Raw genomic sequence first — 20,550 nt, 5'->3', positions numbered from 1 at the left:
CCTCCAACACCCAGCCCCCACACACCCAGCATCTCCAAGCCCACCACACCATCCTCAGTCTGTACACTCACCACATCTCCCACAGCCCCAGGGATGATGCCCTCCTGTGCACCCCCACCCCTACAGCCACAGTAACATGTTACTTTTATGTGTCATACAAACTGTTGTAAATCTTGCTTTTTACTCGTGCTTACGGTCACCTCTCACCTGCCTCTTCCCCGGGCTCGGGGTCAGACTCCACCATTATCAAGCACTCCAGGACACTACCACGTTGCAAGTTGTTGTTGTAAATTTACCCTGAATGTGTGCCCTCTTGTCCCACTGCGCTGGTGTATCTGAAAACGAACTTCCTGAATCTCTGGTTTTAATGAATTTTAGTTGTTGTGGCACTATTCTACTTTAGCAAATCACTATTCACTTAATGGAAATTGCCCATATTAGTGAGGAAGAAAACAAACTTAGGCATTGTTGTTGAATTCGGAATCATTTGGGACCATAGAAATCTACAACACAGGAAGAGGCCCTTCAACCCATTCTATTAATGTTGGTGTTTGCTCCTCCAATTAAGCCATCTATCCTAATCTCAATTCTCTGCTCTTTCATGATACTGCAATAATAATATAATAAACACCCTTGCATTTGATATAGCGCCTTATCACGTCTTCGAAACATCTCAAAGTGCTTCACAGAATATACTGTAAAGTGAATTGACTGTATATTTGTGGGTGAAATGCAGCAGCCAATTGCGCACAGCGGTGTCCCCACAAACAGTCGTGGATTGAAATGACTAATTTTTTTTGTTTGAGGGATTATCAGGCATGTGGAGTAAGGAAACTTGCCCAAGGTTTTACCCTGCTGGGAATCGAATCCAAGTCTCTTGCTTGCAAAGCGAGTGCTCTAACCACTGAGCTGCAGGACTCCACAACATCAAAAGAAGGTAAAGTGCAATACAATTAAAGGAGTGTTAGCCTAACATGAGTCCAGAAAACATTTCTTCACACAATGAGTTATGGGAATGTAGAATGTACTGCCTCAGAAGTCCATAGATACAGAATTCATTGAGGTTTCTAGAGGAACATGGAGAGTTGCTTAGGGAATAAAGGTATTAGAAATATTGGGAAAAGATGGGGAAGTGTGATTACAAAGATAAAGAGCTACCATGAAACAATGATATGACAGAGAAGGTTGAAGAAGCCAATGGTTTCTCCTGTTACTACATTTTATATTAAGATAAAATGCCTATATTTCGTGTGTGTGTATATATATATATGATCATATGTTTTTCTTTGGAAATTTATATTTGGTGAACATTGTAAAGGTTTGTTTGTAAAGAACATTGCAGACTATAACCAGGAATTTAAATATAAAAAATAGAGAAGACAATATGCAACAAGACTCCCTGTTCCTTGGTATCCGAGGACTCTGCAGGTGTGAATATTGGTTGTGGACTCAAATAACTGTGATGTCTTTCTCCCCTCTTTGCCACCTCTCCCACTTTAGCATCCTGCTCGTATTTCCTGTCGGAGTTCATACATGAAAGGTGGACATTTAGGGAAAGTAATGGAGATTACCCATTCCTTGTTGAATACATCCCGGATGATCACCACAACTTATGATAGAATTATATAGCACAGAAGGAGGCCATTCGGCCCATTGTGTCTGTGGCGGTTTTGAAAATTCTATCCAAGTCAATCCCACTCCCCACTCTCTCCCCATAACCCTGCAAACATGTCCTCCCCAAATAATTATCCACTTCCTTCTTAAAAATTGTTGTTGAATCGGCTTCCACCACCCTTTCAGGCAATGCATTCCACATCTGAACAACTGGCTGTGTAAAAAAATTTCTCCTCACCTCCCCTCTGTTTCTTTTAACAACTATTTTAAATCGGTGTCCTCGGGTTACCGACCCACCCCCCAGTGGAAATAGTTTCTCCTTCTTCACCCTATCGAATCCCCTCATAACTTTGAAAACTTCTATTAAGTCTCCTCTTAACCTTCTCTGCTCCAAGGAGAATAATCCTGGCTTCTCCAGCCTCTCCTCATTCCTTGTACCATCCTGGTAAATCTCCTTTGCACCCTCTCCAAAGCTCAGAACTGAACACAGTCTCTAGCTGAGGCCTAACCAGTGTTTTATAAAGGTTCATCATAACTTCCTGACTTTTGTATTCTATGCCCCTATTTATAAAGCCTAGTGTCCCATATGTTATTTTTATTTATCTACCTGTCCTGCCATCTTCAAAGACTTGTATGAACTCCCAGGTCTTTTTGTTCCTTCACCCACTTTAAGATTGTACCATCCGCTAATATTGCCTCTCCTCATTCTTCCTCCCAAAATACATCACTTTGTATTTCTCCACAGATCAAAAACAGCAGTGGTCCCAATACTAACCTCTCGGGGACACCACTACACACTTTCCTCCAGTCAGAAAAATAACCGTTCACCACCATTCTCTGCTTTCTGTCTCCCAGCCAGTTCTGTATCTATGCTGCCACTGGCCCTTTAATACCATGAGCTTCCATTTTGCTTACAAGTCTCTTATGTGACACTTTATCAAAAGCCTTTTGAAAATCCATATAAACTACATCAACTGCATCCACCCTCTCTGTAACTTCATCAAAAAACTATTAGATTTGTTAGACATGATTTGCCTTTAACAAATCCGTGTTGGCTGTCCTTTATTAACCCATATTTTTCTAAGTGAAAATTTATTTTGGTCCGGATTATAGTCTTTAGAAGTTTCCCCACTACTGACGTTAGGCTGACTGGTCTGTAGTTCCTGGGTTTATCTTTCAGCCCCTTTTTGTACAGGGGAATAACATTTGCAACCCTCCAGTCCTCTGGCACCACCCCGGTGTCCAAGGAGGGTTGAAAGGTTGTGACCACAGCCTCCATTATTTCCACCCTAACTTCCCTCAGTAACCTAGGATGCATCCCGTCCAGACCGCGTGACTTATCTACCTTGAGCACCGACAACCTTTTTAGTACCTCCTCATGGTTTATTCTTATCTTATCCAATTTCTCTCCCCTCTCCTCCAACACATTGGCTGCATCCTCTTCTTCTTTAAGAAGACAGATGCAAAGTACTCATTCAGTACATGAGCCATAAGAAGATTTCTTCTTTGATCCCTAATTGGACCCACCCTACCTTTGACTAACCTTTTATTCTTTATATGCTTATAAAGATACCTTAAGGTTCCCTTTTATGTTACCTGCTAATTTTTTCTCATACAATCTCTTTGCCCCTCTTATTTCCTTTTTCAGTTCTCCTCTGTACTTTCTATATTCTATTTGATTATCTTCTGTATTTTGGACCTGACATTTATCATAAGCCTACTTTTTCTGTTTTATTTTAATCCCAATTTCCTTGTTCACCCAGAGAAGTTTGGATATCCTACCTTTCCCCTTTGTGGGATTGTATTTGTTCTGTCCCCGAACTATCTCCTCCTTGAAGGCTTCCCATTGTTCATTAGCTGTTTTACCTGCCAATCTTTCTTTCCAGTCCACCTTGGCTAGATCCCTTTTTAATTCACTGAAATTAGTCTTCTTTCAGTTGAATATCTTTACCTTTGATTGTTCCTTGTCCCTCCTCTCCTACTGGAACCTGCTCCACTTGCCCCACTTCATTCCCTAGAACTAGATCCAGTACTCCTTCCTCGTTGGGCTGGAAACATAGTGATCCAGAAAGATATCCTGCACACATTTCAGGAATCCTTCCCCCTCCTTGCCCTTTATCCTGTTATTTTGCCAGCCTATGTTAGGATAATTGAAGTCCCCCATTATCACTACTCTTTTGGTTTTGCATCTTTCTGAAACTTCTTCTGGAAGTTTTTAGGGTGTTGTTTTGTGTTGGGTCGGAGGTAACATGTGAGCTGCTCAAACATCTGTGTGAGAGAAATAATTATTAACCAGTTAAGCATCAAAGGAGAATAATTTGATTCCACAACAACAATTTGCATTTATATTGCACCCTTCACACAGGGTAGCATCCCGGAGCGCTTCCAAGATTCAGCAGAAGAGCTTTGTAACTCAGCCAGAGCACAACCACCAATAGATGGAAGTAACCTCCTCATAGGGCATCACTGATGGTGACTGAGCTCAGTAAATTTGTTTTGCTTTCATTCTAGATCCTATTGTACCCTGGTGTGATGAGCGAGACAGCCGGCGAGATGATCAATTCTTTGGTGGGCCGAGAGGGACCCCTTGGAGAGCTGGTCCAATGGGCTGACATCACAGCAGCACTTTATTTCCTGGGACACAATGTGAAGATAGCGTTCTCTCTCAAGGAGCTCCAGAGGTAAAGAGTCTGGGTTCTGGCGCATCACCAGCATGCTGCAGTTACAGTATTCATGTCACCAATGGTCCTTTCAGTTCAGATGAAAAAGGCCTCTGGATCTCCTCCTTCCACAATGCCAGCCTTACAACATTCCAAAACTTCTGATTGGGATACGTATCAAGCTGGAACAGAGTTCTCATGGGTCTCCACAATGTGTTTCCAGTTGCTATTGTAAGTTGGAGTTTTTGAAGCAGTTTTTATTTGTAACTTAGTTATTAATGATTCCTATCAACATACGTTGCAATATAGTCCCATTGTAGCACAGGCTGCCTTTCTGCATTGCAATGTAAGAAACTAGAAGGATGCTCCAGGATAGAGTCATGGGAAACCTACATGACCAGCCAGTGTAGTGCAGGGCAGCACCAGACTTGAGAGGGTGAGATAAATTATAGTGAGTAGGTGAAACCAAGCTTAACCAAAGCTGTCAATTGTCGAAGGAAGGGAAAGAGAAACAGAAATGAAGAGTTTCACCACCTTAAAGTCCTGGAAAAGGAGGTGTGAGAGCAGGAGGCCACGATGATTTTAAAAACTGGTACGATGCAAGAAAGGGGACAAACATGTGGGATAGTGTTTGGAATTTGGGAGGAAGATGAAAACAAAATTTGGAAGAGCGATAGCATTGTGGTCTTGATAAAAGAAAGAGGTTATGATGGGGGGAGAGAGAGAAGTTGGAGGGCAGAGTTGAGAGAGGGGTCATGTCTCAGACAGTAAGCTTTTTCTGGGATTCTGTCCAGGAGCATGTGTGATGTGCTGGAAGAGCCTCCACAGATATGGGAGCAACGTTCACATCTTTGACAGATTTGGCCTTTATAAAGAGTTGAGAGTTGCAGAGGGAAAAATAAGTCTTTGGCATGAGAAAGGGAAACCAAGCTTCTTGGAGGGAACTTAAACTTTGCAATATTTTCTCCGAAACCAATGACAAAGTGGCCAGCCTTCTCCTGCCCAGGGCCAGAAGCTTGTCAGCATTTCTAAAGCTGAAATGTCAAAGTGAAATATTTTGGCATTGAGCCTCCACACCTACCCCCCTTTCTGCACATTGAAGCCTTGTTATTCGGAGAAACTGGAGGTCAGTGAAACAATCTTTACATTTCATCTTGGTTGTATTATAGTTATTTAGACCCACATTGGGTCTTGGAACTTTTATAGTTTAAGCTGATACTCTGATCTATTAGCTTAGACTATATGAGTTCCAACACCCAATGTACTGCATAGGGATGTGCTTCATATTGTGCGTGTCCTTTGGATGAAACTTTAAATTGAAGCCCCGTCTGCATGTTCAGCTGGACGTTAAAGATCCCATGGCATTATTCAAAAAGAGATGGGAGTTTCTCCCAATGTCCTGGACAACAATCCTCCAAATAAAACTGATCATTCACTTCATGGCTGTTTGTGAGATATTGCTATGTGCAAATTGGCTGTTGCATTTCACCTACAAAATACAGTTACTCCACCTTTACAGTATATTCTGGGCAGCACTTGAAGACATACTCCTGATTCCAGTAGCGCTATATCAAATACAAGGCTTGTTTTTATTGTTATTTACAGATCCATGTGAGTGAATGTGTAAAATATTAATGTTATCCTTTTACTTCAGACGATTACAAGCCCCTTGTGTTTTTTCCTTCTGTTTTATAATAACTGAACTCCTTAGCTTTATTACTTTCTGTAATCCACCTGGAGGTAGGACTATCCTTCATAGGTTAGGAATTCCCTTTTGCGAATCCATTGCCCGACAGCTTTCAGGATCAGTTTGCTTCTATTTCAACTTTATTGCTGCAGTCCTGGGTGCATCACCAGGCGAAAGCCCTGCCACTTGCAGTTCCTTCTTCTGAGTTGGCACATGCAGAAGTGCTTCATGCAGGTACGTTGAACCTGTGGTGTGAAGAGGTTGGGGGGGGGGGGTGGGATGTGGGAAACAGGAAGGTCTCGGATGTCGTGCTGACTCCCCTTTGTCACTCTTGTCCTTTTCCCTTTTGTCCTGCCCAAAAGTTTCCCTCTCCTTGGTGAATGAGTTTTCTTTGGCTTGTCCTACCGCTCTTGCTGCTGCTTGGCAGAGGTGACAACGGAGGTGAGATTCTGAAAGGAAACAGTGCACATGATTGGTACCTGGAGACATCTGTAGGTTTCTTTATGAGAAGGGAAATAACAGAAAAGTTTGCCTGTACCTGCCTGATTGGACAGGAAGTTCCAGGCTAAGCTGAGGTGGCAATGAAGTTGTTTGGACTGGTAGTTCCTGGGGGCCACCACATGCTCACGCATTGCATTTTGGTTGGCTTGGGAAGCTGAGGTGATTGATAGCAAAGTTTGAATGGTAAGGATTCCCCAGGCGTAGTTTCTATTTGTTATTTCACGTGTAGAGGTTATGCCAGGTTGGCCTTTGTTTTTAAGCGCGATTACGAAACGGGTAAAATAACATTGCACCATCGGATCCAAAATGATGGTCCCAAGCACAGAATAAAACAGTCACTTTCTGTGCCAAACTACACGTGGAGCAGGCATTTTTTTCTTTAATATATAAAGATATTTCATTCCTGTCGTTGCTGATGGATTGGCAGGAGTGAGAACTCTGAAGTATGCTTGGCGTAAAAACAAGCAAAGAGAAAACTTCAAAAGATGTGAAACACTGAATGGGACAGGGCTGGACCGTAAATCACTTGTGGTGCACACTCTCCGAGCTCACTAACGGGACGCCACTCAGGAAACGTTGAGGTGTGAATGTTTTTTAATCGTGGATTCTTCTATTTCTGGAAATCACGGCAATCGAGAAATTTCTTTTCATGTGTTTCTTCTTTTGGAGGAAGAAATGGCAATGTGTTGGAGAATAGATAACATAGTCGTGTGTTAGCAGACAATGATGCACTGTCTTCACAAGATTCTATTAAAAATATTACTTGCATTTGTTCTAGTGTCTCATTACAACCAACGCGTCAGAGTGCTAGACACAAAATAGATTAAGCTGACGTGCAATGACTGAAGTGCAATGACCAGGTAAATCCCAGGATAAAGATCTATCAGAGTACATTAGTCCTCAAGTCTCAGCTCCAGTTAAATCAAATGATTCTCATTCTATCTACTTGCTCACAATTTTGCTTACAAAATACACTGTCACTACACACCACAATAATCGTATGAATCCTTTGAGAAGTTTGTGGGATATTTCCATGTGCAAATTGCATTTGCTTACAAAAACAGTCAGTACTCATGCTAGTAGTTACTGTAAACCACATTTAGACATTCTAGGTGTTGTTTAGCAAATGGAAGGATTTTATTTATATAACATTAATAGCATGCAGCTTTTGTGGTAAGATTTGAAGGACAGCAATGTTCTCTGGGACCTGATGGCTTTAGAGATGGATTGCAGCCTGACTTATATAATTCTTCTCTTTCGTTTTAGTCTGATTGGAGCATCGCCAGGCAAGGGCAACTACCCTGTCCTTGTTCCGTTGCCGTTTGACCTGGTGTACACAGACTATCATAGCTTGGGACATCTCCATGGGAACATGGGTCTCTTCTATGGGGAATACAAGTAGGTCTCCTGCATTATCTCCTGCTGGTTCCAAGTGCGGCTGGAGTTCCATTCACACATCAGAATTCTGGCCTCTCTTCTGATTTGTATATAGAAACCATATACACACACCACACACATACATATTTGTACTTATTCAACAGAAAAGGATTTGTGTCTGGGTGCAAACTTATTGGGCGAATAGACTAATCCATGGGAAGCAATATTTTAAGTTCACGTGTAATCGCCTTTTTCTACTTTTCACTACCCTTTTTTTAAAAAAAACCCAAAAGAACACTACCATAAAATCCCACATGTACCTTGTGTTTGACTCTGGATGAATATCTGCAAGTGGATGGCTGCAGTTCTGCATCGACTGACAGTTCCAATGATTGGCAGCTCAATGTGATTTTTAAAAAAAAATCTGATGTGCTGTTTTGCACCTTCCCATCATTTTACTTCAGCAACAAGCTTTTGTACAAGGAAAAGCAACTGCATATTTTTTCACTTGTTAAGACTTCAAACCTTGTGTCTTCCTTTACTAAATCTTTCCCAGTGAAGATCAGAGGTCCAAATTTTCACCACGTCTTAATCTCAAGAACATTGTTATAATAATTTTAAATCAAGCAGAATTTTCGAAAATTCTTAAATTCAGTCGTACTTTGGAAGCTGGTTTTCCGCAGGCCTTTTATTTTAAAAAAAATCCAAATTATCACTGAATTTTCAAAATTCTATATTTTTGTTGAATTATAAGACTAAGGTCCTGAGCCTGAGAAATTTCAGACCACTGAATTTCAGATCACTCAGTCCTTCTTGTGGGGAGGTTTCCAGTTTTTGATAGAAGTTTGGGAGGAGTGGGTATTGGATTTTATTTAATGGGAAGCTGAGGGGAAGGGTCAAAGAAGGGAGTGCACGCAGCATTTTATAATTTGTTTTAAGGCTAATTGTTGGGACATTGTGGGGATAGCTTTACCTAATTTAGGAGTCCTTGGCAGGAAAGTTCAATCATTTGCTTTGATCAGCACAAATATTAAATTATAGGAAGTGAGAACATATTTGTTCCAGTCAAACAGTGACCGCAATGATTTCAGTGTAACTGGCTGTAACTGATCCTTAATTAACACAGAATGGTTTGAATCCCTTCCACTCTGTGGAGGTTCTGTGTAAAGGCATTGTTCTGTGTTTACACAGTGAGCCGTGAGCTATTTAAGAGATATATTGAGCAGGTGTTCTTGGTTTCAGGTGCCATTTCCGGATTATTGATTCATTTGGTACAGAACCGTGTTTTCAATCACAGAAATTATGCAAATTTACACAGCTTCAGACCCATCTGGGGCAGTTGGAACTTGCAGCCACAGCAGTATATGACCATGTTCCGTGAGTACCACAAGGACATGTCCTCGCCACTCTTTCTTGTCTGTGTCTTCCTCCCTTTTTTCCATCTCTATATTTCTTTTCCTTTCTCTGTCTGTTTCTCTCTTCCTCCTCCTTTCCCCGTGTGTATGTGTCCCTTTCTCTCTCGCTTCCCTTCTCCATTACAATCGCTCGCCCCCTCTGCCTGTCTCTCGCATAGGTTATCGTGAGATATGCTGACTTTTCTCTGCTGTAAGGAATTGGTTACAGGAAACCCGCAAGCTTTAGCTGTCCATCATTTGTTGAGCAGTGGAAATGAATAACTAGCAATGAGCAAGGGTGATGTGGAAACCCCACTGGTGGGATAATTTTCAGGAAGCAATGAGATAACATCTGCTTTTTCTGCCCTGTAAGTTTATATCCAATGAATCATTACAACTCTCTAATAAATTTAAAGAAATAAAATGTTAAGGAAATCCAATGTCATTTCAGAAAACCCAAGTCCGTGTAGGTGTTGAGTGTTGCTCAAGAGAAATGGGCACAGGCTCACTGCTAGACTTCCAAGAAAACTTAACTCAGAGGACTGGAGCATTGGATGATAGACTTTTCTGAGCTCTGCTCTAAACACAAGAGAGGTTTTGTATTATACCCACAGGGGAGAAAGAAAGTAGGTGTATATCCTACTCTACAGCAATGTTTTACTTTTCCTCGCTAAGCTGACTTAGCACTCAGTCGCAAAGATCACAAGACAGGGTCAGGTGAAAAAGGTCCTTCGGCCTAATGATTCTCATCGCTCTAGAATTTCAGCCCCAATTATTTTTCCATTACAGCAACCAGTTGCTTCCTACATGCTTAGGGTCATTCATTAAATATAAGTGATGTGGCTTAAGATTGTGGGGGTCTAAAAGCACATTTTCAGATGCCATTCATTAATTACTGAGTGACCGGGGGGTGGTGGGCACTGAGAGAAGTTTGTGTTGGAGAACTGTTTCCGTGGGTCAGTACAATGTACCTATTTGGCAACCTAGCTGTCAATCTCTGTCTGTCTGTCCGTCTCTCTCTCTCTCTCTCTCTCTCTTTCACTCCCTTTCAGCCCATATGATTTCATCCTTCCAGATTGCTCAACCTTCCATCGTCCCATTACATCTTAAAGTTCTCTTCCTGTGGGTTTTTCTCTCTCGTCCCAGTCTCTTGTTTCTCTCTCTCTCCCCCTCTCCCCCCACCCCCCCCCCACACTATTATCCCATTAAATACAAAGGTCGTTACATACTGTTCACATTGGCCACGCTTTTGACAAGATCACACAGGAAATGTTCTGATGACCTTTGAGCTCATTTGGTCTCATCCAGAATAACCACCAACTCTTCTCCCATTGGCAGCATCAAGCAATTTCTTAACCGAGTTCTAGTGCCTTGGTTTCCGGCACCTACTTGATAACCAGATGTTAACCAGCTGTTAATTACCCTAAAAAAGTACGTATTGATGTCTATCCCAAAATTGTCCTTTACAACACTGTCCTACATCCCCTTGTCTTGCTGTCTTGGCTTATCTGAAGTATTGTTCAGTGTTTACTTTCTATTTAGCGCTTTCCATACCTTTAAAGATCTCCTCCAGGATGTCGCTTCATGAGGCCTGAAATTATCTGGGGCTTGAAATTCCATTCAGTCTTTGCCTGTAACACTTTTGTCTTAGAATTGTAGAAAATGTGGACATTCAATGTTTTTTTCAAAACAAGGTTCTTTTTGAAGAATCGTGGAAAACCAGTCTTTTTATTAAGACACAATTTTTCAGATTTCAGCATGGTTTTACATTTTTGAGACAAAATTGTATTATAGGTTAGGACTAAGAAGAATTTGATGCCTCTAATTATTCCTCATAGAATTCCTAATATTGGGGATCAGCTGGGAGTGGGGGGTGGGGGTTGAAGAAAGAAAAATACATCTCTGTCTCTAACATAAGCAAACACAATTTCAGTAAACAACAAATTGCGATATGAAAATGGTTTTGCTTTAAGATTTTCTGATTTTCTTTTATTGGGTGACTGAATCCTCAAGGCTTTGCTACAGGAACCCGGTGTTAACCGCACTAAGACTATCTTGCTATGCCAAGAGTTTACCGCCGGGAACATTTGTACATTTATGTCCTGGCCACAAAAGCAACACGCTTTTGGTGGTTTAAACCTGAGACCTGTGTTTGCACAGTACACTCGGGCTCACATTTCGGTGTTGTGCAATATTCCATACAGTCGACCCCGCACAAAAACAAAAACAGCTTGCCAAGGAAATATTATGCTTGGATCAGGAAGGATTGTGCTTGGATCAGGAGTTCTTTGCAATAAGAATGAAAAGGAATGGTGCTTTGGAATCTGATGTCCAATTATGCCTGGATCATATGGGCATTTATCTAGACCCTGCCATATGCAGCACCATATTCCAACAGTGCCTCTGGGTTTATTGACCAAGCCTAGAATGGCTTGAGCAGCCATATTCAAACCTCATCACACTCCATCTCTCTCTCTCTCTCTCTCTCTCTCTCTCTCAACCTTTCTTGTCTTTCTATTTTATTGATACTACTCTGGATCATGGCTCCTCTGGAATTTCCTCTTTTAATCCCCCAAGCTCCAAATGTACAAAGCCACCCACACTTCTTCCTCTTTGCATCCATTGGGTGTTGAAATCAAAACTCATTGCACTGATTACTCCTACTCTAGCTCATTTTTTTCTCCCCATCTCTCTGGCTTCTCTTCCTAGTATCTGATGGCCTTTAAACCCTGAACTTGGTTTCAAGTAAACACACCTTGGTTTAGTTTGCTTCTCTTTATCAGTCCTGGTGGTGTCCTGCACTCTAGGCATTTGGCCCTTCATCAAGGCTTATCAACAAAAAGACATTTCATTATAATTATATGGTAGAAAGTATAAAAGACAAGAGTTTCTCCAAGGTGGAGCACACTCAAACTTTGAAGAATAATGTAATGGTTGAGACAATGATGAACCCAGTATTGGAACGAACAGCCTGGTTTGTTATTAATAAGGCCTGTAGGGTCTATTCATAGTTCGAATTAAGATGGAAAGTTGAAGATTGAACTTTCGTAATGGATTTTGGTGTTGCGTAAGGATAGGCAGCAAGCTTACAGGAGTACTGCTAGCTAGTTTTACATTAGCTCAGTTAGTAGTTGACTTGCGTTTGGGTCTAAACAAATAGGAAATATGTTTTTAACGGATGCCCATTTGCTTACTGCAGCTCACACACCAGACAACTCCTTCATGGGTTTCGTCTCTGAGGAGTTGTATGAAGCTAAGAAGAGAGAAACCAGAGCCCAAAAAATCCAGAACCTGACAGGCTTGTGTCTCTGGTGAAATTAGATATGGCTGCTATTAACCTGACTGGTAGCAGTGCTGTCCAATAGTCAAGAGCCTCTGGCAGGGCCAAGGGTAGTCTGATGGGAGGTTGTATTTTCATTACCTTTGAAGTCAGCAGTGCCAGCATCAGTATATACCCACCGCCGGAGACGAACATTGCCATATTTTCTGTCCAGTGAGATGAGTCGCTTTGTTGCTGGTTGGTTTGCTCTAGATCTCCAGGATTGCTCAATAGCCATGAAACAAAATTCAGAGCATAGTTTTCAAGCTGTCACATAGAGTTTAAACTGAAGTTCTGTTTGCTAGATAAACAGAGCCGTGTGGAGTAAGGAAACTTGCTTAAAGTTTCACCCTGTCCAGGAATCAAACTGGGTCCTCTTGCTTGTGAGGCGAGTGCTCTAACCAATACTCTACAGGACAGCACAGAGTGTTGCCAACTGTATAGAATGGGCAAAGGTGCCACTTAATACCTCTAATCAAACTGACTCGGGTGCTGTAAGTACTTTGCTGTATTTTTACTGATTGATCTATTTGAATGCAAGAAGAATTTGTATTTGGCTCTTTTGAAGGTTTGTCCATAGTGGTTTATAAACCTCTTCACTCTTCTGACAAGTCCTATAAGGTAAAGATCATTACCTTGAGACTATCAGCAAGGTAACGGAAATTCACGGGACAGTGTACAAAGACCCCGAGAGAGTAACTAGGATACCAAGTTTTGTCATAAACCACAGTGTCCTCTCACAGGACAATTTGCAGCAACTACTCAAGAAAGCAAAGGTAATTTCACAGTTTAAAATAAAAACAATCATGAATTAATGAAAGAAAATCCATGATAAAAGGCCTTTCAGTTTACCCAGCCTCTTTTTTCTAACAGACTATATTTTAACACTGTAAAGGACTAATTCTGGGCCAAAGATTCTTATGTTCTTACAAATCATAATCTCAAATTTACCTGAACATATTTAATCTTGAGCCAGATAAAGAGTCTTTGATGACATTTCAAAGAGAGAAACTTGTGAAGTCTCTTTTTGATGGTCAAAGACAATTGAGGGGTAGACATGAACATGTTAATTTATCACTCACCTATGCCCAGTCTCTGTTTCCCTAGTCAACTGGCCTTGCTTTGTGTTTGTTCCATAGTTATAGAGTTAGATTAAGCACTATTTCTTACAAAAACTGTCAGTACACTTGACAATTATCCGCAAAGCGTTTGTGAGATGTTTGACATGAGGCGCTATATCAGATGCAAGGATTATAAGTCGCTACCAGCTGTTAGTTTGTTACTAGTTACTGAATCCGCTGGTAGTTTGTCTTGCTGGTCACTGGTAGCTTGTGGTAGTTTATTTTGCTGGTTATTGGATTTGAGCAGTTGCTGATGTCTCCCCTGATCAATCATTGGCCAATTTTTTGTTTCATCTTTGGGAATGAGAAATCCACATTTGAATCAGACACTTCTTTTTTAAAAAAAAGATAGAAGGCGGAATCTTCAACAGTATTGGAAATAAATCTTGGAAAATATTAGTCAGACAAAGATCATTGAAGTATTTATTCACTGCAGAACTAGAGACTGTATCAGCAGTATCTGCTAGAATGGAATTGGCTACAGCTGCTAGTCAATATTTTTATAACAGATGACTGTTCCTTTTGATGTTCTGCTTTTTTATGAGTTTCCAGTTGGCACGGGCCAGAGGTTGTCCATCACTATCAACCAAATTCTTTAAGTAGCAACGAGATTTTCCAACCTCCACAGAGAATACTATCAGCCGGCAAGACACACTGTCTCCTCAGTGCAAACCCGTCCATGAGGTTGCGGCTGAATGATGGGTTTGCGTGCAAACCGATGGCAGGTACACCTGGCTTGTAATCACTGTAACAAGCAGAAACATCTCTCTTATCATTTTTACCTTGATTCTTTCATTGAAAGAACATGTTTATAGTGTTTCATAATGGAAAGTTTCTACTACCTGTAGGGTTTGCATTATCAAGTGTAGTGATTATTTTTTTGGAGGCAAATATAGTAGCCATATTCTGCACAGTAGCATTGCACAAACAACCGTGAGATTGATTTAATCTGAAGGATTCAAATCCACTTGAGGATAGGCAGATGGAATCTTGGTTTAATGTCTTTATCAGAAGGAAGGCACCTCCAACAATACAGCACTCTCCACTACTGCACTGAATTGTCCACCAAACTGCTAAGCTCACAAGCTGATATGGGTTTTGGGCCCACAATCTTCTACTTGTCCTCAGGTAGACATTGTAGATCTAATGACCTTATTGGAAAAGAGAAGAGAGTTTCTCCTGGTCCCTTGGATGGTAAAAACTCATTGCAGTATAGGTACACAAGACTATAAAAGATTGCAAAAGTCCTTGGCTTTCTGTAATAAAATAATAATAATCCTTGCATTTGATACAGCGCCTTATCACGTCTTCGAGACATCTCAAAGTGTTTCACAGGATATACTGTAAAGTGTGTGTTTTGTGGGCATAACATGGCAGCCAATTGTGTTTTGATTCCCTTGTGCTGTGAGTTCCCTGTTTCAGCCCGGCTTTTCAAGGAAAGTCATCTCACTGATGTGCCTCCACTTTGAGATGTTTGAATGACGTGATAAGGCTCTATATCAACTGTAAGGTTTATTATTATTACTGTCACCACTGGAGAGGTTCTTCCTCCAGTTCTGCCTTTGCCCTCTCTGCAGAGAGGTATTTCCATTGTGCCTCACTGGGTCTAAGATGTAAAGGAACTCAGTTGCTTAGGGTACAAAACAAGTTTGTTTTTGAGGGTATGTTGCCTCGGTTTCCTTTCTTGGGTTATACACCTTCTATGTACCGGCTGCTCTTAAGCTGATCAACAGAGATCAGCTTAAGAGCAGCTGGTAGGCATAGCTTAATTTTCTCATCCAGAGCACGGGTACAGAGGCCAAATGTAACCACTACAATCACCTCAACTCAATCAATAGAGACTGTGGATAAAACCTGGGACCTTCTAGGCCTGTATGGGTCACTTCCACAGATGGCAAAGGCTCTACCAATAGAGCCTGGAGGGAATTTAGTGTTTAACTGTTGTTTGACTTTCCCTGCCAAGTCTCATCCTTCAGCTAGAACATGGGCCAAGGTCTGCTCCTCCCCAGCTAGATTCAGAAGTGGGTACGTTCATTTGCCTGTGTGTCTGTACATGTATGTGTGTGTGTGTGTGCGCCTGCCTGCGTGTGTGCATGTATGAAGCATGACTACACTTGCAAGACTTTCCAGTGCTTTGGAAATGGCCAGTGTAATGTGAGGACAGATATTGCCAGTGTGCTACCTGCAGACGTGAGCTTTATATTAAAACTAACTTGATTGACTGGCTTTCACCGGCATTGTGTGATTGGGTTCATTCTGGAGTTGAATTCTTGACTGGGTGACTCCTGACCAACCTTTCAAGTTGCAAGTGCTCTTGCTTTAGAGGACTGAAAGGGCAGAAAGAAGGAGAAGCTTTTGATGGTTAGCAGTAAACAAATGTGTTGCAACTGCTGTTTAGGTGGAGCCCCACACTCCATATGAGTTCACCTGCGAGGGAATGCTGGAGCACATCTTGGCTTACATCACTCATCAGGTATGTGTGGAGAATACCTGAGCACAGTCTGTACAGAAATTACATTCATTATTGAAGAAGTGGGGAAAGACTTCTCAAGCGCTCTGGGATGCTACCCTGTGTGAGGGGTGCTGTATAAATGCAAGTTGTTGTTGTAAACAACTCATTGGCGACCGCTCTTAAGAGCGAATAGTCCAATATAGATTTTTTTTTAGTGTCCAATACTGCCTGTTCTGGGAGATATTTATTTATCTTACTCAGCTGCAACAACTTGCACTGTATAGTGTCTTTCACATTTGATAACGTCTCAAAGCTCTTTACGAAGACAATGGGGTTTAATAATAATAATCCTTGCATTTGATATAGCGCTTTTCACGTCGGGAGGACGTCCCAACGCGCTTCACAGAACACACTGTAAAGTGAATTGACTGTATATTTGTGGGCGAACGCGGCAGCCAATTGCGCACAGCAATGTCCCACAAACAGTCGTGGATTGAAAATTACCAATTTATTATTATTGTTTTTGGTTTTTGGAGGGATTATTATTAGGCGTGTGGAGTAAGGAAACTTGCCCAAGGTTTCGCCCTGCCTGGAATTGAACTCAGGTCTCTCGCTTGCAAAGCGAGTGCCCTAACTGTGTAAAGGGGATAGAGAATTTGAGGGAGTTGACTAAAGGCAAATCAAAGAATGAATGATTTTCATTCCCCTGTATCACTGGATCACATCTGAATGAGGTTAGGTGTCTGCGAATAGACATGGATTTTGAGGGTGTCTGAGTTAGTTGGGGGCGAAGGGAGGTTGGGATTCTCTTTTATCACTGTCGATGGATTTGGCTGAAGAACATGGATTTTAAATTGCAAATCTCATAAAAAGGATTATGGTGGAAGTTTATCACAGTTTGTACAGGACATAAATTCTTTGTACGTTGTGTTGGAAGCATTGTATCTCCTCCCTCACACAGCTTGTTCTGATCTCAAATCCCCCTCCACGACACAACTTCATGCCTCTGAAAATCACAACACAACGCTGAAGGTTTTATCAACTGAATTGAGTTTCCTCCTTTGAAGGGAGCTACTGCTCAGTGGAATGCAGTTTGCCGACACATGCTGCGTGGTGGGGTGGGGGGGGGGGGCGGTGGAGGAAGAGTGTCGATGGTGGGGGAGAGGGAAGAGGGCCGGGGAGTGGGGGAGTGAGTGCTGGGGGGTGGGGAGCGGGAGTGAGGGAGGCAGTGGAGGGAATGAGTGGAGGGAGTGTGGAGGAAAGAGGACCCAGCAGGGAAAGTTCAGGATGAGATCTCTTCAGATCATTTGTGCTGATCTATTGTCTTGAACCCCATTGGCAATTTCTTTACTACTTTGGTGTAATATTTTTATGTAGAGTGGGGTCTAATGAATGAAGAAGAATGATTCTGTAAACAGTGAATATTATCCTTTAAAGCTCTAGGCACAGGGGTATCCTAGCTTTTGTGTCCCTCTTACTGAGTTACAGTCACTATGCCTGTTCATCATGTTAAAAATCCCATGATGATACTTGAAGGAAGAGAAAAGTGTGTTTTTCCCAGTGCTTTGGCCAACAATCCTCTAGATTAATGGTTTATTCACCCCATAGTTGTTTTGAGGACTCTCCTGAATGCAAAATGGTTGCCACTTTCGCCTGCAACATGGTCACTACACTAAACAGTAATTGCTGTCAAATTCTTTGAGAAGTTTTGATGTGATTAGACGCTAATTAAAAAGTAATCCAAGTTATATCAGTGCTCCTGCTGCTAATCGTTGAGCAATTGATTTATATCTGAAAGCTAATACTTCAATTTGGGATGAACATTTGAAAGCCATTCAAAACATTGATGGGGTGCACCAAGCAGAGGATAAACAAAAGGGGGAGTTTGAGGCTGTTTATTAAAAGTATGATCAAAGAGATTAGAGATCTGAAGGTGGGGAAGAAAGCCCAAACCGAACAGATTTTATGAAAGTCCCAGAGAACAGGCACAGTAGCTGAAAGCTTGGCTACCATAATGCATAATGGAATGGATGCATTGAGGAATGAGCAGTAGATTGAAGTCAGAAGAGTGGACTGGAGGCTAACGCAGAGCCTTTCTTGTTTGTGTGTGACTTATATTCTTGTAGTTGGATTTTCTAGACTATCTGTTTTCAGATTTTGCTGCAAATAAGAATTCATAAGATTTGATCCAGGGTTTTAAAATGGGTAGTAAGCACATCAACAGCAGAAGTGGCAAGTAAGCAGGAGCACTGTTACTATTTTGGAGGTGACGTCAGGACAGTTTCAAGGCTGCACAGAGCTTGTTCACTTAAATGTTAGCAGTCGCCACTGGGGTGGCTGTAGAAAGCCAACAGTCCCGCAGGGCAGACACAGAGCAGCCAAAGCTGGAGCAGCTCTGTGATGCAATGAAGACTAGGTACTCAAACACAAGAGGCTGCAGCCAAAGCATTTATCAACCAACGACTTAAAATGCTGCCAAGAACAATCCTCTCCCCATGACTGTTATCAATAATATTTCATAATGAAAGCAAAAGAGATTTATTTTTTTTTAAAAAGTAATGTTTTGGACTTTGGAGTAAATTGCCTCCTGGAACTCAGCTCTTGTGTTGAATAAACAGCAATATTGCAAAATCAGAGCAAAGAAGATTCAGGAATGAGATTGTTCTTGTGTTGTTTTCTGATGTTTCTCTGAATTTTTTCCAAGACTTACAACTTTTTTTTAAACTTTATTAAACGCTATATCACGGGCTTCTCCATTAGCCAGTCAGTCAAGGATTGAGGAAAGGACCTACATTGTACAGCTGGGCCCGAAAAAATTCAGGAAGGTGCTGGGTCAAACTCTGGTCAGGGCAGAGTTAGCTGATCTGATTTTTCCAAGGCTAGAGAGCTTATTTAGTTGTTCTTCGTAGCTCATCCCTTGAATATTTGAAACCAGCTAAGTCAGAATCCAGCAATTTTTTTGAAAGAGAAATGTGCAGATGCTTGAAGAGGAGAAATATTAAATAAGCATGCGGAATGAGCAGGAGAGCGGTATTAGACGTATAGATACATTGTAGAGGAAGCTGGGCCTTCACATGAGGGAGAAGGGATAAAAAGGGTATGGGAGGGAGTAAAAGAACTCGAGACTCTGGTGGAGTGTAAACTGGTTGGGCCAAGTGGCCTGTTTCCGTGCTGTAGAGTCGGTGGCTCATGTGGAGAAAATACCAGGGTAAACTTGATGGGCCAATTAGTGCTGTAACATTGTATAATTCTATAACTTGCTTTCTTCTGAATTGTTGTAGGATTGGGGCATCCAATCATTTTGGGGCAACCAGAAATGTAGATTGTTCACTTGCCGTGTTTTATCGTTTGCTTCTTATAAGTAATACCTTTTCTGTATTGAACTTATTGTGCCAGTCATCAGTCCAGATCAGGTGTAGCATGGATTAGATTCAGAGTAAACTGCCAATACTGGATTACCAGATTGTGTCTCTCACACAACCTCAGAAGCATGTGTTCAACCTCAGAAGAGTGCTCTACCTCATTAGTATATTACCACATTTTCTATTTCCAATGGCATGTGAGATTGCCAATTTGTTCTGTGATGACCTACACCTACTAGGAAATGGATTGAAACTGCTTTGGATTCTTATCCCAACAGACTGAGGATATTGTCATCAGTCTGGGCTGACATTAATCTTTGTTTCACTTCATTAAAGGAAGATGAAGTGAGGCAAAGGAAAGAACAGAGACCAGGACAGGAGTTCTCAGCCTCACACTGACAGAGAGTATCCATGGCTTGGCCCATCACCTGCCTGCTGTCTGGCCTATCAAACACCAAAAAAAGCTAACAGGAGTGGGTACAGCTAGTACTGATAGTAAAATTTAATGCACATCTGCATTGACTCAAAGCTGCCAATTGAAAAAATTGGCTTCCTCCAAGACAGGTGGGGAGTTGGATCAAATCATTCAGACACCTGAAATCGCTTAACGCCATAGAACAGGCGACTGGACCTGACTGGTCACTTAGATCCGCACATAGCCAAAGTAAGTTGAAAGCGGAAAGCAGAACTATCACTCACTTCAAGTGTCACAAAAAGGAAATGGCATTTACGTGATTCTGACGTGTGAAAAATGTTCCCTGTGGTGAGCTGCCTTTCTCCTGGGAGCCTGAGAAACTGAACAAAAGTGTAACTGAACCACTTTAATGGGGGCAATTACGTGCTGGGTGCATTACAGATTCTTTGAAACACTGTCCCTCAGGAAGGTAGCCAGGTTTCAAAATGAGCACTGATATAGTAATTGCAGCATTGAGCTTAACCCTTTAGCGGCTTTGTTTTCTGCCTATGTTTTAAATGGGGTCTGTTCAGTAGTGATGTGCCTGATAATTGGATGGTGGAAGTGTCAGGTGTCCTACTCCCTTCCTCCCCACAACCTTCCTCGAAC

The 20,550-nt window shown here is 41.7% G+C and overlaps 1 pseudogene; it reads left to right on the top strand.

The window, feature by feature from the left end:
• The first annotated feature begins 96 nt into the window (after positions 1-96).
• Positions 97-14,415, top strand: LOC103178854 (annotated as a pseudogene).
• The last annotated feature ends 6,135 nt before the right edge of the window (positions 14,416-20,550 follow it).

This window comes from Callorhinchus milii, unplaced genomic scaffold (assembly GCF_018977255.1).
Source record: "Callorhinchus milii isolate IMCB2004 unplaced genomic scaffold, IMCB_Cmil_1.0 Scaffold16, whole genome shotgun sequence".
NCBI lineage: Eukaryota > Metazoa > Chordata > Chondrichthyes > Chimaeriformes > Callorhinchidae > Callorhinchus > Callorhinchus milii.
Note: the sequence above shows the minus strand (reverse complement) of the source record. Positions and strands in the feature narration are given on the sequence as shown.